Raw genomic sequence first — 16,542 nt, forward strand, 5'->3', positions numbered from 1 at the left:
CATTACCTGGCCTGACCTGACCTGAAAGACATGCAGTTTGTTTGGAACTGTGAGGGAGGGCAGAAAAGCCGAGCCATCAAAAGGAGAGGAGAAGGTAACCAAGAGAGTATCAGCACCGAAAAACAGTTCCGTTTGAGACATCGAAGCAACCGCCACACATATACGAGCGGAACTTCTTTCGTTTAAATGCCATCCAGCATCGAGAAAATTCCAGAAAGATATCGTTGCTGGAAAATAATCTGCCAGTTCCCCTGGGAATTGAAAAATACATTCATGCGAAACAGTTTGTTTTTAATGTTTTCTAACATATAACGCTGCGACCAAATACATTTGGTTCTGTGAATTTTCAATCAAGTGCAATTAACAGGTACTTATTGAATTAGCATTAACCACTGGTGGGCTTCGAGTATCGAGGAAATTCTGGAAAGAATTAATCGTTGCTGAAAAATACTCTGCCAGTTCCCCTGGGAATTGAAAAATACATTGATGCGAAAGAGTTTATTCTAATGTTTTCTATCCACATAACACTGCAACCAAATACATTTGGTTTTGTGATTTTTCAATCAAGTGCAATTAGCAGGAAAGCATCTGAAGAGTATTCTTCCCCATCAGTAGGATATGTTCGTTTCCAATATTGGATGCGCGCGCAACGGAAAATGTTTCGCATCGCGAAAAACATAATTCTCAATCGATTATTGCTCAGTCGCTGAAAGTTTCAAACTCAGAGAGTTCATTCGCCTCTAGTTTGCCTTCCAAATTGGCATACCACACCTTCTTTCTATTCAATCACGGACGGTAGGATATTTTCGTATCCAATATTGGATGCATAAAGCCTTGTACCTCCAACGTAACGCTCTCATTTTCGAAGTCCCCCAAATATTCATTTATTCATTCATTCAGAATGGATTTAGATTCAACTTCAAACAAATGATCACTAAATCAACGATAGTCCTACGTCACCATTGCGGTTATACCATCGATATAACCCACTTTCTGTTTTTTCCAAAAAAGACTAGCTCATTAACTTCAATTTGATGTATCGATAATCTGAATCGGCTTAGTTGTTCAAAAGTTATGAGTTTTTGATAAAAGTCATTTTTGGGAAAAAGTGAAAAAAATCGAATCACTCCAGCAAACATTAAATCGTATAACTTTGCATATGATAAGTTACATATAAATTCGTATCAAATCACAATCGCATAAAATATCAATCAAAATATCGATCATGTATATCTAAACTCGCATAAAATGCAAAAACACGATTTTCCATGTCATCGATGGATTGAGTGGTAACATTGTCGGATCAAATCGCATATCAGTCCAAAAAGCATCGCATATCGTTATATACGGCTTTATATGCGTGCACAATATGGCATATACGTATATAGCCTCCACTTTTGCGTGTATATGCTAGTTATATGCATCATGTGCTCCCGTGGCCGAGTGGTTAGCGTCATAACTAACATACCGGGTGTTCGGGTTCGATTCCCGTTCTGGTCGAGGGAATTTTTCGTCAAAGAAATTTCCTCCGACTTGCACTGTGATCACGCGTATTCTAGAGCTTGCCACTCAGAATGCATTCAAGGCGTGTTATTTGGCATAGAAATCTCAACTAAGTACTAATAAAAATGACGCAAGTAATACTACGTTGAGACGGCGAAGTTCCTCCAGGAACGTTAGTGCCATTGAAGAAGAAGAAGAAGATGCATCATATATCATACAAATGTGTCTTGGTTGTATGTATATCGCCTCCAATTATAGCTATTCATACGACTTAATGTTTGCTGGGACCCAACAAAAAAATGATACAGGTCCAATATTTTACCATAACGAAAACAAGCTACCAATTTTCACGAATATCTGAAAACCACTATATCAGTTTGGCATGGAATGGCTGCAATAATACTGCAGTAATACTGCAATAGTTCACAAATTCACAAGTTCGCGTTTTTCTTGTTGTTTTTCATGTCTTTTAATGCGGCCATAATAATAATTAAGATTACTGCATTTGGATTGATGGTAGAAAATATCATTAACTTCCTTGAATAGTGGATGTGATATAATCCACTTTATATATGTATATATATTAATAAATATTTTCAAAGAATACATTTGTCAAACAAACTGCAAAACTAAATACTTTTATACTGTGCCTTAATTTTTTTATTTTAACGTTCAAAGACTCTTCAATAAAAATGGCATTGAAAAACTGAGTAAAACTGACATACAATTATGACGGATGATTGCTTCTTGATTGACGCGTGCTCCAACTGGCGAACTGCCAATTAAAAGGCACTCCAATTAAAAAAGCGTTATAAAACTACTATAAAACTGTGAAAAATATATAAAAAATATACGAAGACTCTTTTTGTCGTTTATAAGTTTGTTTTTTTAAGTTGCTACTAGGCATGTTTGCGGATTAATGGAAAGATATGATATGTTGATCCTTGATATGAGAATGAAAGTTAACAATTGGAAAAAAAAAATCATGTGAATGGAGACGATTTTTGTGTACAGCACATGCCACGTGGGCCTTTTGCTGATTAAATAAGTAAGATTTCTTCCAAAACGTCATAATTTTACAACCATTGAGTCGATTTCAAAAATCGTAATATCAAATGAAATCTTATTCTTCTATGAATCAACTTCAATCTGTCATTCAAACAAACTCAAAAATTAAATACTACATAAAAACTTTAATTATAAAGTTTAGAGAATTTGCGACTTAGTTTTCTACAATTCGCTCTTTCACACCAAATTTCTATCTTGTCGCAATTTCAAACCTCTCAAAATGATAGGTCAAAGAAGGAAAAGCAGGAAAAATTAACAAATAATGGGGGGTAAATAATAAAGCAAAGGTAATCATGGATTTTTAATAGATTAATCTCATAAAAATATTGAAAAAAACATTCCTTTTTTAATTTCTCTTTCAAATTTTGATAAAATTGCACTGAATAGTTAAATAAGGGCAATATTAATATTTGAATAAACTTATGTAATTATAAACATGTTTATAAAAACCTTCCCATCTTCTCATTTTTCATTAAAGACCTTGCGTCAAGACAGCTAGAAATCCATACACTCTCAAATCAAGTGTGCCTGAAGAAATTATATTCTTCACGTAAACAAGCGATGAAAATGTGGACACTTTTTAGTCAGTGAATTGTATGGAGTTCCACTGCTGTGCAAACACCCTCACTTTTGTGGTTCTGAGCTCTAATGTAGATGTCGCATGAGCTGATTCAGCTTTGCGTAAATTCGTCAATTGGCGATCTAACGTACATATCTACTCCTAGGCGGCGCTGCAGTTAAAGTGATGATTGTTTTTTAATTTTGGTAGTGTGAGTTTAAAGAGAGTTTGTAGTTCTCTCCATAAATTACAATCAGTCCTATTCTGTATACCGACGGATTTCCATTTCGTTCGAAGGCGTTATTTCGTTCGAATTATTATTTCGTATTCCCTATTTCGAACGTTTTGCCCATATATGGTTCGAAAAGAAACAGATCGAACGAAATGCAAAAACAACTCAAACGGAATAGAGAATGATATTTTATCTAGTAGTTCGAAATATTTCGGATCGATCGAAATACAGAAAAGGGGTGAATATTATAATCATAAAAAAATATTTTATTGCGATGACTTTGGAAGAAATTTAATTCTGCGCTGTTGGAAGAACCCACTCTACAGTGAAGAAATTCATAAACAAGTGGAAATACGAAGGAACCATGAAGAATCTTCCGGATAGAAGACACAAACGAATCGTGTCTTGTGATGATGGACGGGTAATTGTGCGAACATTGCGAAAGAAACCTCAAACGAACGTTCCTAATTGACTACCGAAGTAGGCGGCACCATTGGAAGACCTATCAGTGCAAATCTTTATACGGATGAGTCGAAAACCAATCTCTTTGAATCGGATGAAAACAGATTGTGTGAAGGAAACCAGGATCGATACTCTAGATTCAGCATTTGGTCCCCACAGTAAAACCCAGCGGCGGCAGTCAGCTGATGTATAGTACAATGGCGGCTTCTGGAACTGGAACTATATAATTTATCGACTCGACGATGAACAAGATGGCTTAATTGAACATCCTGAAACATAACGTGTAGTCTCCCGTGCAGAAGTTGGGTCTCCCTCGTGATCACTACTTTCAAAAGGATAATGGCAAACTGATCTCATCGTGCGGGGAAGTCTGCTCTATAATGTCCCAATCAACTCAAAACACCTCCGCAATCACCGAATTTGAACAATATTGAACGTCTATGGTGGGAAATCAAGAACCGTCTGGAGAATAAAAATCCAGGAAACGAAGTGGAACTCAAAACGACGATTAAGGAGATCTGGGAGAGCATTCCGTCTACAGTGACCAGAAATCTCACCTCGACTTTTGCAAGCAGTGCTGAACGCCAAATGGGGGCCATACCAAATGATAGGGAATTGATTTTTGTTATCTGTTAATATTTGTGAACTGATTTTTTCTTTTAAAGAAAAACTTGAACACTCAATTCTACCACGTCTGAATTGCAGGTTTTTTTGTTTTTTTTAAACATGAAGTAGAAATGTGACCATTTTTTTATCACTTTATGAGAGTAAAAAAGATCGACGTTACAATGCATATAAGTCGCTTTTAATTATTTACTTTTTAACCCCGAAAAACTCAAAAATAACAAACCAACAAGAGGTGTACACTCAATTTTGCGATCGACTGTATGCAATAGAACCCCGATTATGCGCGGAATTGAATGACAAAGTCACCACGGATAATGCAGTAGAGGGCTCAAAATGGATCGCAAACAAGAAAAAAGATATTTTAGAATGAAAACTATGTTTTATAAAACAGCAATCATTAAACTATTCGTGTGTAAGTCGTGTACACTGGTGGCCACTCAATGCCCCACGTCGCAAACCACTCACAGATCTAGATGGATCCACAAAAAAGCTGACTAGGCAGTCTTTCAAACAAAATTATTGCTACAGGTTCGACTCAAAATCCGAAAATAAAATACCTGATATTCTCTTATTTTCCAGTAATTTTTCAGAAAAATTCCAGGTGTAGTAATTAAATTCTCGAAATGTATTTTAGCTGTAACTCCTAAAACATTTAGTTAGCTTAAACAATGACATTTAAGAACGTCTGTCGATATTTTCCAATAAACGAATTGTTTGTAAATTTTAATTGAGTTTAACGACGACTGATAAATGTCGTAATTTTTTTTTTTAAATGAATATACTAATACAGTTCAAAGTTATTTTGAAAGAGTCTCAAATACTAGTACAGAATGAGACATTTTCATTTTGATTCAGATCAATTTCAATCTGCAATCTTTCGGTCCCCTTCTGTACGTTTTGCAAAATTTTCCCCGTTTTACCTCCAGAGATTCCACTTCTGTTTCCCGTAGCCGTTTTATTAACTTTGATTCATATGACGATAAAAAGAGCTCAACATCTTTCCGAAATGAAGTATAGCATCATAAACTTGTCGCGTAGCACAACCGTTTCCTCCTACATATTTTCATAAAAACATTCGCTAATGGAAAAGCACTCTCAACGTTGAGGTTTCTAACGAGAGACAGAAGACCATTTTGGGTAAAAACATCCGTAACCAACGACCAAAATCCGTCAAATATCATAAAAGGCAATAGTCAAAAGCTTTTCGAATCGTTTTCCCTGCATTATCTATCGAAATCAATGATACATTAACGCAGTGCTTCGCATCTCAGCCGAAATTTCAAGATTTGTCAGTCGTAACATTTTGGCGTTTTTTTTTAATCCTTTGATGAACCGTATAAAATATGCAATCCGAAGCTACCCGAATTCAAGAGCTTTTTTTTTATTCATTTCGTCAATAATTGTATGATTGTCAAGCATTAATTTATCGATAGTTTTCGAAGAAGAAAAGGGAACGAATTGGTTGAAGCTGAGCGGCAGATACTGATGCCAAAAATACCAGAAAAACATCGCGAATGTAAAAGCCGTCTACTTTTGCGCTGTTACCCTTCGGAAGGACTAAGTTCACCTACAGGCAAAAGCAAACTGAAAAACCTACAGAGAGTCAAACTTGTATACACCTAAATACACCTTTTTTGGTATCATTAACTTTCTCATTACTGCAATAATCAGAATTCTAATTGACGGCATTTCATTTTTCCCATATTAATGACGAACTTTCCTGACTTTCCCTGACATTGTTTGAATTCCCTGAGATTCCCTGATTTTCAAGGATTTCCAAGGTAGTCGACACCCTGTGCTATCTAAAGACAACCGACCACCAGCGCCACTTCAAAAAAAAACCATCATGGATGCCAAAGTCTCCATCCTAAGAACGATGGTTCTATGATTTTCTGGAGTCTATTAACGAGAACCAATTCTCTGCGGATCTTCGGCGCAAAGTAATAGCTCTGAATGGGAAGAGGAGGACTTGCAGTCAGATACTTCGAATACACTCGGGGAATATTTCGCGGGATTTTCCTTCATCTCCAAATATGAAAGATTTAAACCGAGAAAGGATTTAAAATTTCAGCGCAGAAGAGCGATTATATGGTGATATGCGACCACGACACCATGTTCCCAAATCCGGAATCGAGCTATACAAAGACTACATTCTCGCCAAACACAAGAGTAGCTTCCTCCGGCACCCGGTCGAACCTGTTGTAATTTATTTCCAAACCGCACCGGAACAACAGCAGGGAGATCCAGTTACAGGTGGCCAAACGCGGTCAACAGTACCACTGGCCCCGAGCTGGCGTGTTTGGTCAGAGACAAGCGCCCAAAAACTCTGGCACCGAGCTAGCGTAAAATGTTGGTGGCAATATAGCAGCCACTGCCCGTCTAGCGGAACAAGTGATGGTAAACATGATTTTTTTATATTTGAATTTTTGATGTTAGTTTCAACAAAAACAAACTGATAAAACTCATTATCAGACCCAGCAGGTCCTAAACAGTTCATATGTATTGGAAACAAATTGACTATTTTTCAGTGATTTTTCGGGAGTTTTGCTCTAAATTTGTAGTTTTGACGTAGGACTACGTCTAACCGGAAGATATAGGGGGTGAAATTGAAATCTAGGCACTGAACAAGTAGGAAAAAATGCAAGATTTGGAACGCTTATAACTCGGGCATTTCTCAATAGATCGCACAGGTGTTTGCATCAATTGATAGGAAATATATCTACGCATCTATCGAATAACATTTCATTTTTTTTTAGATAAACAATTGAATAATTGTGAAATATCAAGCATTGTCCAAATACACTATGTGCCCATTTTTGATTGGTCCATTTTGTGCTCCTCAAATCGTACCGACCAAGACGGGCAACCAGAGCAGCAGCGCAATACAATGAAGCACGATTGGAAAGGAAAAAGAAAAAAATGAACGAAACATTGGTCGCAGTCTCACACATGCGTAATTCTCGAGTCAGCCAGTCAGCTTAAAAATCTCCGCTCCGCTGCCGTAACGATCATTCTTTGTGTGGACACCGACTGGACAACATCGTTGCTGGACGGGCTGTACGGCGAGGGATCGAGTGCCTTTCTCAAGGCAAGAGGGCGGAGGTGGTAGCGCTGGAGTAGAATAGAGTAGAGTTTTCAAAGGGGCTTTCTCAAGGCTAGAGACGAATGAACTGCAAAAGTTTAAAGTCTCTATAATACAATACCTTCCTTCCTTCCTTCCGTAACGATCATTCTCATCCAAACCATACACCACATCGTTTCGCATCACATCACATCAACAAACCAACACAAGCAGCCATGTCTGGACATGGCAAAGGAGCAAAGGAGCAAAGGAGGATCGCGACGATAAGAAAATCCGCATTCAGAACAGACCACAATCGGTTCCGTGGACACCAAGACAACAACAAGCAGTTGCAGCGAGTGGCGGGTGGCAAACGCAATCGCAAAACGGCAGCAGGTAGCAGAAGAAAAAAGTTTGTTTTTTATACAAACTGCTTTGGTTGCAAATCCAGAACAAGACGGCATCGAGAGTGTTCGAAGTGGTTTTTTTTCAAAACCACAAGTACTAAGTTTTCTAAATTGGAACCATTCCATAAAACACGGCGCTTATCAGGGCCATTAAACCTTTCAAAAAAGAGTTTACGAAGTTGTATAAGTAGTATAACATGCATTCGAAAATAATATCCAAAATAATAATAAAACACAAATTGATTTTTTCATAATTTGTTTGCCAGGATATGATGAGTATGTGAATTTGGCAGTTGTTCTGAGCTTATTGACTTTCCCGATTATTCAATTTTCACCAATTCTTAAATTGCTTCCAGATTGAAAGTACAGTAATTTACATTTATTTCGATATTTAGCTAATTGGACGGACATGTAATGCGACATATTTAGTTGGTCATTTTTGTAAACATATAGTGCAGGGTCCAAATTATGACCCCACATTGAAGGTCGATACTGTACCACTGTCATCGCAAATGTTCAATTACAGGTTAAAATTACCTCCAATCCGACACTGAGTGGTGGTAATGCGACGTGCCATTGAATGTAATTTACTGTACAATATGTCTCAAGCTGGATGGGAAGAAATTTTCCAAGTGTGAAAGCTGTGGCGAGTGGCAAACTCAATCGCTAAACAGGAAAGTTTAGCCGAACAAGATGGGGATATCGAGTGATAACGAAACAATAAACTCTTTAGATGGAAGATAATTTTGTGATCCTGAAAAGGACCCTTTTTAGCCTGCATGTGAATCCAACGAGCGAACAAATCGTAATGAGTGTATTTTTTTGCCATCGCTGCCTTTTAAAGCTCATTCGTTCGTCTCGTTGGACTCGCCCCTTTGGCTGAGTCTGCCGATTTGTCTCTATCCTGTGAGTGTGTACCGCTAGAGTACAAAACGCGCGGACCCCAAAAAAATTCTCATTTTCTTTCAAGCCGTAAACCAGTGTGGTTGTTTGGCATCGTTTAGCATCGCATCGCATCACATCATAAAAACAAAACACAACACCAAAGGTTCTTTTCAGAACCACCAACATGTTCATAAAGAGTAAACAGTAAACTAATTCATTTTTCAGGTAGATAGGTAGGTATTCACGTAGGAGAACAAAATAAAACAATATATTTAAAATATATATTTAACAAAAGCTGTCCCCTTTGTATAGTCCTACGTCACTCCGGTTATGTCCCCGACATTACCCACCCGTCTGTTTTTCATTTTCATTAGGCTCATTTAGCTATTCAGCTGTAACAGAGTTACGCGTTCGCTTACTAAGCGATCGATCGTGAGTTCAAACTCAGGGCCCTCAATTGATCATCTTTGTGTGTTGTTATAGAATAATTACATCCACGCAACCATCTTCAGCGATGAAGATCGTTCCACGGTGGAACAAAGGACAAAGATCCATACAACTACTCTGCTCTGCAAGAAACATCGGGCTGCTGTTCTATTTATAACCCAACAATGATCAATATCAACTGTTTCCGCCAGTACTTCTGGCTATGCCGAATTTCACTTTCCGACGGAGAAAACGTTAACCAGACAGCGTATAATAATTTCCTTCTTCCGAATTTAAATTCGCAAAAGATAGTGAGACTTTACTCTACGATGGTTTATTAACGAATGAAGCTCTGTACATTACGTGCCCTATTTATATGATACACGCTCTAGTGAATTCTATTGTGGATGGTATCTTTGCTCGGGTTGTTCTAGAATGTTCGCTATAAACAATAGACCTTATATTATAGCAATAGAATTTTTCTATCCCTGTCTGATACCTTTCTAGAAAAGTCAGTTTGTTCTCTGGTGAATTGATATTGTTTGGACATCGCTTTTGAGGTAAGTTGATTGTTTGAAATAATACCTTTGATTTCCAATTTACTTTTCAGGTAATTGTGTACCATTTGGAGCTCTTGGACAAAACTGAGGTAAGTAACAATTCATTTAAATAGCTAATCCTTATTGTTTTTTTCAGATGAGCTGTGTTTTGTGTTTAGTTTAGTGTTTTCAAGTGTAATTATTTTGTTGTGAATAAAGTGTGAAAAATTAACTTGTGTTTTTTTCTGATTTGAGTTCCGCCTTGGCTCGGGCCGGAACATCAACTGTCTCCGCTGTCCGGTCTGCTGAACAATGGAGAAACAGAAAGAATTCCCTTGCGCCTAAATGGCTACTACTGTGTAACTTACCATAATGTAATGGAACAGAAAAGCTAACGCCTAAATGGCTATTACTACTGTGTAATTTACAATTTATAGAAACATAAACATATGTACATGTACACGATTAAAACCCGGCTCTGTTACATCAAAAATGCTGATGAGCCAGATAAATAAATGGGATAAAAAAATCTCGATATCAGATATGTTTTAATAAAAAGCTAACTTATTAACTGCGATTTGATATGTCGATTATCTAAATCGGTTCAGTGGTTCAAATGTTATGAATTTTTGAAAAAAGTAATTTTTGGGAAAAAGTGGAAAAAATGATTTTCCGGACCACCCTAAAATGGAAATGGGCACCCTAATGAAAAAAATAAAAAAATACGGGTTTAATGTTTTGCGATAAAGAACAAAATTACCACTTTTGACGAAAATCTGAGAACCACTATATCGGTTTGGCATGGAATGGCTGATCTGTGAAATAACCGCAAGGTGGACGTAGGACTACCGCTGGAATGTTAATAATTCGTTTGAAGCATATAACTCTTGAATATTATATCTTTTGAATAAAATGATTATCGTATCATTTCGTCGAGCCGGAGCAGAATTATCAACACCCAAAGAAATAATGGATTGCTCTTCGGAATTACTCAGCACAAATAAAATCCCACTAATTGGAAACGACGATCAATTGCGGTATTCGTAAACAAATGATTTTATACTGCTGCTTTCATCAATGTGATTTCTTTGATATGGTGAGATATCCTCAACACTATATCAAATATTACGTATTCTGCACTATCAAACCCATAGTCAATGGGATTGTGTCACATTTACCCGAAACCCACTCACCCGAATGACAGTTACCCGAAAGACATTCACCCGAATTCCACTCACCCGAATTGACACTTACCCGAAAGCGACATTTACCCGAATGCAACAATTACCCGAATGTAACATTTACCCGAATGTAATATTTAACCGAATGCGACAGTTACCCTAATGTAACATCTACCCGAAAGCGACACTTACCCAAAAGAAGGATATATTCAAATAATACACAAATTTTACTATATTTAAATTTGTATTTGTATATTTAATTCTGATCAGTGTTATATAAAGATAATTTTTGTCTCATACTTTCATTTCCATTCAAAAAGTATTTTTCGTGGGAAGTACAATTCGAGAAATACTGGCATTGAATAAAATCCTTTTCAAAATAATGAAAAGTGAAAGAATTCAGTTTTATAACGTATTATTAAGTCCATCCATTCTTATGGATGACGCAGCCCGTTTACGTGCTTCGGACGCCATACGTTTATCTGGTGCATCACGTTTGCAACCAGGCAATCAAAGTGCATGACATGCATAATTAACCGGGCAAACGATTCTAAACGTATGCAGTCCGACGCTCGCTAACGCTCGGTCGGACCTGACTAAAGGATCGTCTCCTATGTTTCAAACAAACCGGGCAATCGGTGGAACACAGGTTTGCTTGCGAGAGGCCGCCGCTTCCGACGGCGGGTCGGCGCCCTACTCGGATTGCGTCACCTCGGCGGCTTGGTGCCGCCTCGATTCCTTATCCTGGTTAAATGAGGACTTCGCCCCCATTACATTGATCTCAAAACAAATTTCATCACGAAATAGTAAACTCATGATATGTTTCGTACAACAAAACATTTTAGGGACATAAACTGTATAAAAGCCGTATATTGTTCCCTGGTCCATTCGATACTCGAATACGCATCGATTGTTTGGTCACCATACTACCACAACAGATTCCTGCGTTTAGAAACTATCCAACGCAAATTTGTCAAATTTGCTCTACGGCATCTACCTTGGAGTGATCCCAACAACCTCCCTGTGGGAGATGAGATAACAATAACAAATACTAGTTAAGTTTATCGGTTCAGAAGTTTCTAGGAATATAAATAATTAGTGATTCGTCTGTTCTGCAGTTTTGATACGATACTTGACGAATCTGAGTTTAAGGAATCAGAGATATAGAACTCTCTATGAATAGCAATGAGTGAAAGGAAAATGAATAATGCTTCTTAACATGAGAGTATTGCAGAGTGAGGGAATCGGAAGTAAAAACCGATCTCATTCTCTCATGAACATACAACAGAATATGGAGAGCTGACAATTTGGCAAAAGCAAGATGTTAATATCCCTTTAATAATGAGCTCATTGAAATTAGAGTTCAGTCTCTGAATTATTGTTGGATTGAGTAGTTGAAAATTGGAAACCTGAATACGACACTCCCCAGTTACGAAGATCGCTGCAAACTCATCGGACTGGATTCTTTGTCTAATCGTCGATACGTGGCCAAAATTTGCTTCATCTCTGACCTGTTACTGTCGCACATTGATTGCTCAGAACTTTTACAGCTTGTGAATTTCAACATTCAGCAAAGAAATCTGAGGTCTCACAACTTTCTTCAAATACCGTTGTCACGCACGAACTACGGTTATCATGAGCCATTCTCGAGTATGTGTCGAATATTCAATAGGCACAGTATTTGTTTTGATTTCTGTGTATCTCGTACAGTACTTAAGAAGCGATACATCACTTCAATAGCAAACAGTCCTATTAGCTAATAAGTTTTTAATTATAATTAGTACGTAAGCGTCATTAGGGTTCTGTATACCTTGATTTGTTGATTTGTTGAATAAATAATTAAAAAAAAATTAAAAGATTAATATTGCGCTGCGGCGGCAAATACGTAAGTACCATTTTTTCTTATCTATTCTTTTCACATTTTCATTAAAATTTTATGTTAAGGTTACCTGTTTAATTTTCGGAATATTTCATAACCCATGCTCATTTCTGAATGATCTCTTGGTCTTGGTCTTGGTCTTATCAATACTTTGATTTTTAGTACATGCTTCGTTCATTTCGGCTGCAGAAAAGAAATGGGATTGGGAGAGAAGAGCATAACACATAGTCGTGTGAGCGTGACTATCCTCATCTCACATCGCAATTTTTAGGCTATTGAAACAATTTTTCGAGTCAATAAGTAATTATATGCACCCCGATTCTGCATTCCGCCGTTCGAAACCATTATTTCGTTCGAGTTATAATTTCGCTTTCCCTATTTCGAACGTTTTGCATATTTAATGTTCGGAGAGAACGAAATGCAGAAAAAACTCGAACGGAATACAGAATGGAAGTCGTTTGAAAAAATAAATAAAATTCGCGACAAAAATCCAAGAGCGGATGATCTGCGAGCGGATTATTCGCGACAACGAGTTCTTTAGTAAACCTATAGGCCTACCCGGGATTTGTCAGGGAAAGGTAGGCTCATTCAGGCTTTAGTGATTATTTCGCTGAAATGCAGTCGGAAGCTGAGTGCATTATCAAGGGTCCTCCAAAATCATGGATGCGGTTTACTCGCGATAGAACTTGGCCAAAGATGGAGGTGCCAAACGCAATTTGGCCTCAGCTTCCGATGGAACGAAATAGTACTGCATTTCGAGATGCTGATCGACATTTTATTTTTCATGAGCATCTTTCTTCAAATGGATGCGATCTAGCGTAGTGGTAACATCCATACCTCTCACACTAAAGATTACGAGTTTAATTCGCACTCCCGATATTCTTCCAAAACGGTAGTAAAGAATGACGAACCAGCCAAAAGTGTTGAAAGTCACTATAATAGAGTAAAAAAAACCATTCTTCAAAACAGTCGACCATATTCTGAAGCATAGGGCAAGAGCGTTTGCTGATTACCATATAAATATTTACGTCATCCGCGTAGAATAAGCTGCATCCAGGTGAAAATAGTAAGAACATTTCGTTGATGAACAATGAGGATAACAATGGGCCACGGTTGCTTCCTTGAGGCACTCCCGAGGTATTGGAGAAAGTCACAGACTGCGTAGGTCCAATTTTCACACACATCCACCGATCTGTTAGATACGAATACAACCATATCGTAAATCTGAGGAAATATCGAGTTTGTTCAACCTTGCTATCAGAATTTTGTGAACGATACGGTCGAAAGCGGCCTTAAGGTCTGTATACACTGCGTCCACCTGAGTGCCTTGCTCCATGCGGGGCAGATAAAAAGAAACAAAGTTGACCAAATTGTTAGCGACTGATCTTTTTGGGAAAATTCCTGCTGATCTGAAGATAGATTGTTTTTGCAACGGGAAAACACAGCATCATTCACAATGACTGTTTCCATACCGAAGGAACCGTACTCCGCTGTAGAGAGGTGTCGTAGAGGACCGATAGAGGGTACGCTTAACTTGAGGCACATTTTTTCAGCACACAAGAAGGAATACCGTTCGGCCCGGAAGTCAAAGAATATTTCAATTTTCTGATCGCAGTCTCCTCAACCGCTCTGGTAACTCGAAAGATGTCTGGTAATTCGAAATGGCAGCAGCCACTTGCACTTCGGAGGACGTACGGTCATTGAATGCATCGCTGGTACACAATCAGCGATGATACGAGACATGCTATCGGTGTACTGGGCAACGGCAGTATCCATATCCTCGATGGTTTCCAGAAATTCCCACTCAACCTGAACTATTGCTCTACTCAATGCAGCGGAATCAGCTTTCTGGAAGTTGAGACAACTCAGATCTGGTACATCTTCAAATTCGATTGGCGACGGTAGATTGACGTCTACCTCTAATGCTGGATGATTGATAGGGAGCGGGATAACAAGATCAGTGGCTTCAAGCACCTTGATAATACAGCATCATTTGCGAGCACTAGATCTATCAAGCGACCATTCCTGTTCAGCACTGAATTGAGCTGTGTTAGTCCATGGAAACAAAAAACATCGTGTAAGGCCGAGGAAGCAGTGAAAGACGAGATCGTAAGCAGTCAATGGAAGGTGGAGCGTTCCACACTAAATCAAATTGATTGTAGTCGCCGAACGCAAACGCAACATCCTGTGCTACAATCTGAGATATTCTAGCTTCTGTGGAATCAATATACTTTTCTACACTGTTGAGATCAGCGCTCTTATCTGGTGGTAAACCTCATAGATGGATAGTTTAATGATTTATGTATTGATAGAACATAATTTTCTCGCTGAAATATGTTTTTTTTTTTGTTTTAGGCATAAGAAAAGTCACAGCACGACTAGTGTCAAACGAGCTCAATTTTCCTAAAAATTCCATCGCAATCAAAGGACTGAAGCCAAGTTACCGCTTCGCTTTGACATTTCGCATTGACGGGGCCTGATTTTACATTGAAGACATAAAAAAATCGCTGCGTGAAATGATGGCAATTCATAAACACAGCTATTAAAAGTGTTTTAGAAAGAAGCTATTTTGAAGGCGAGAGTATAAATTTAGATGAACATTTTCTTTAAGAACACAAAATCACGGTATATATTTGATGGATTTTGACGGCAAAAAGAAGTCGCATCGCGTTGTTTTATTTGCCTGGATTCTGTTGAAGAAAACAACTCGATTTTTGTCCACTCTTTTCGAATTCTCGTCTCAAGTACATAATGAATGAGTCTTCCGGGTATTCCTTTGGACGGAACTCCTTTTTTTTTAATTTGTTTTATTTTACAGGCTCAGTTACATAAGTTTAAAGGAGCCGGATTCTTAAATATGTTTTTGAAACTATATATATACAAACAATTTTCTAAAATCTATGGTTAGTAATGTGGGAAACCGATTACTCGCGGTGGACTCGAGTTTAGAAGGGTGACATAATTTTTCAGGAAAAGGATGGGATATAAGGAAATTATTACAATGTTGATAATCACACACACTTAATTCTTAAATCAATTCGTATATCTATTGTGAATTTACATTTCAACTTGTTCTCCTGATTAAAGCAAGGGGACTAATTACTCGTAAAGGAAGAAAAGCAGGGTATAAGGATATAAGGATAATCACACACGAACATCGATAGCTTTAAGGAAAACATATATTTGGGACATGTAATCAAGGTCTAACCGAGCCAACACATCTCTCACCGGCACATTGGGCTGCCTTCCTCTAGCCCGAAGGGAGTTTTCTAAATTCGATCTGGCAACAAGATACACCTCACACGACCAAACAACGTGTTCGATGTCGTGGTAACCTCGGCCACAAATGCAGAGATTGCTACCGGCCAGATTGAAACGAAAGAGTGACGCGTCTAACGAACAGTGATTGGACATGAGTCGGTAGAAGGTGCGAATAAAGTCCCGACTCAAGTCCAGACTTTTGAACCATGGTTTGAGGCTAACCTTAGGGATAATCGCGTGAAACCACCGGCCCAATTCATCTTCGTTCCATTTACGTTGCCAGTTTGCGATGGTATTTTTACGGACTAAAGAATAAAATTCATTGAAGGCGATTTGACGCTGATAAATGTCGCCTTCAATTGCACCAACCTTTGCTAATGAGTCAGCCCTCTCGTTACCCGGAATTGAGCAATGTGAAGGGACCCAGACAAAGGTAATGACATAACAGCGTC

The sequence above is a fragment of the Toxorhynchites rutilus genome, chromosome 2 (assembly GCF_029784135.1).
Source record: "Toxorhynchites rutilus septentrionalis strain SRP chromosome 2, ASM2978413v1, whole genome shotgun sequence".
Classification (NCBI taxonomy): Eukaryota; Metazoa; Arthropoda; class Insecta; order Diptera; family Culicidae; genus Toxorhynchites; species Toxorhynchites rutilus.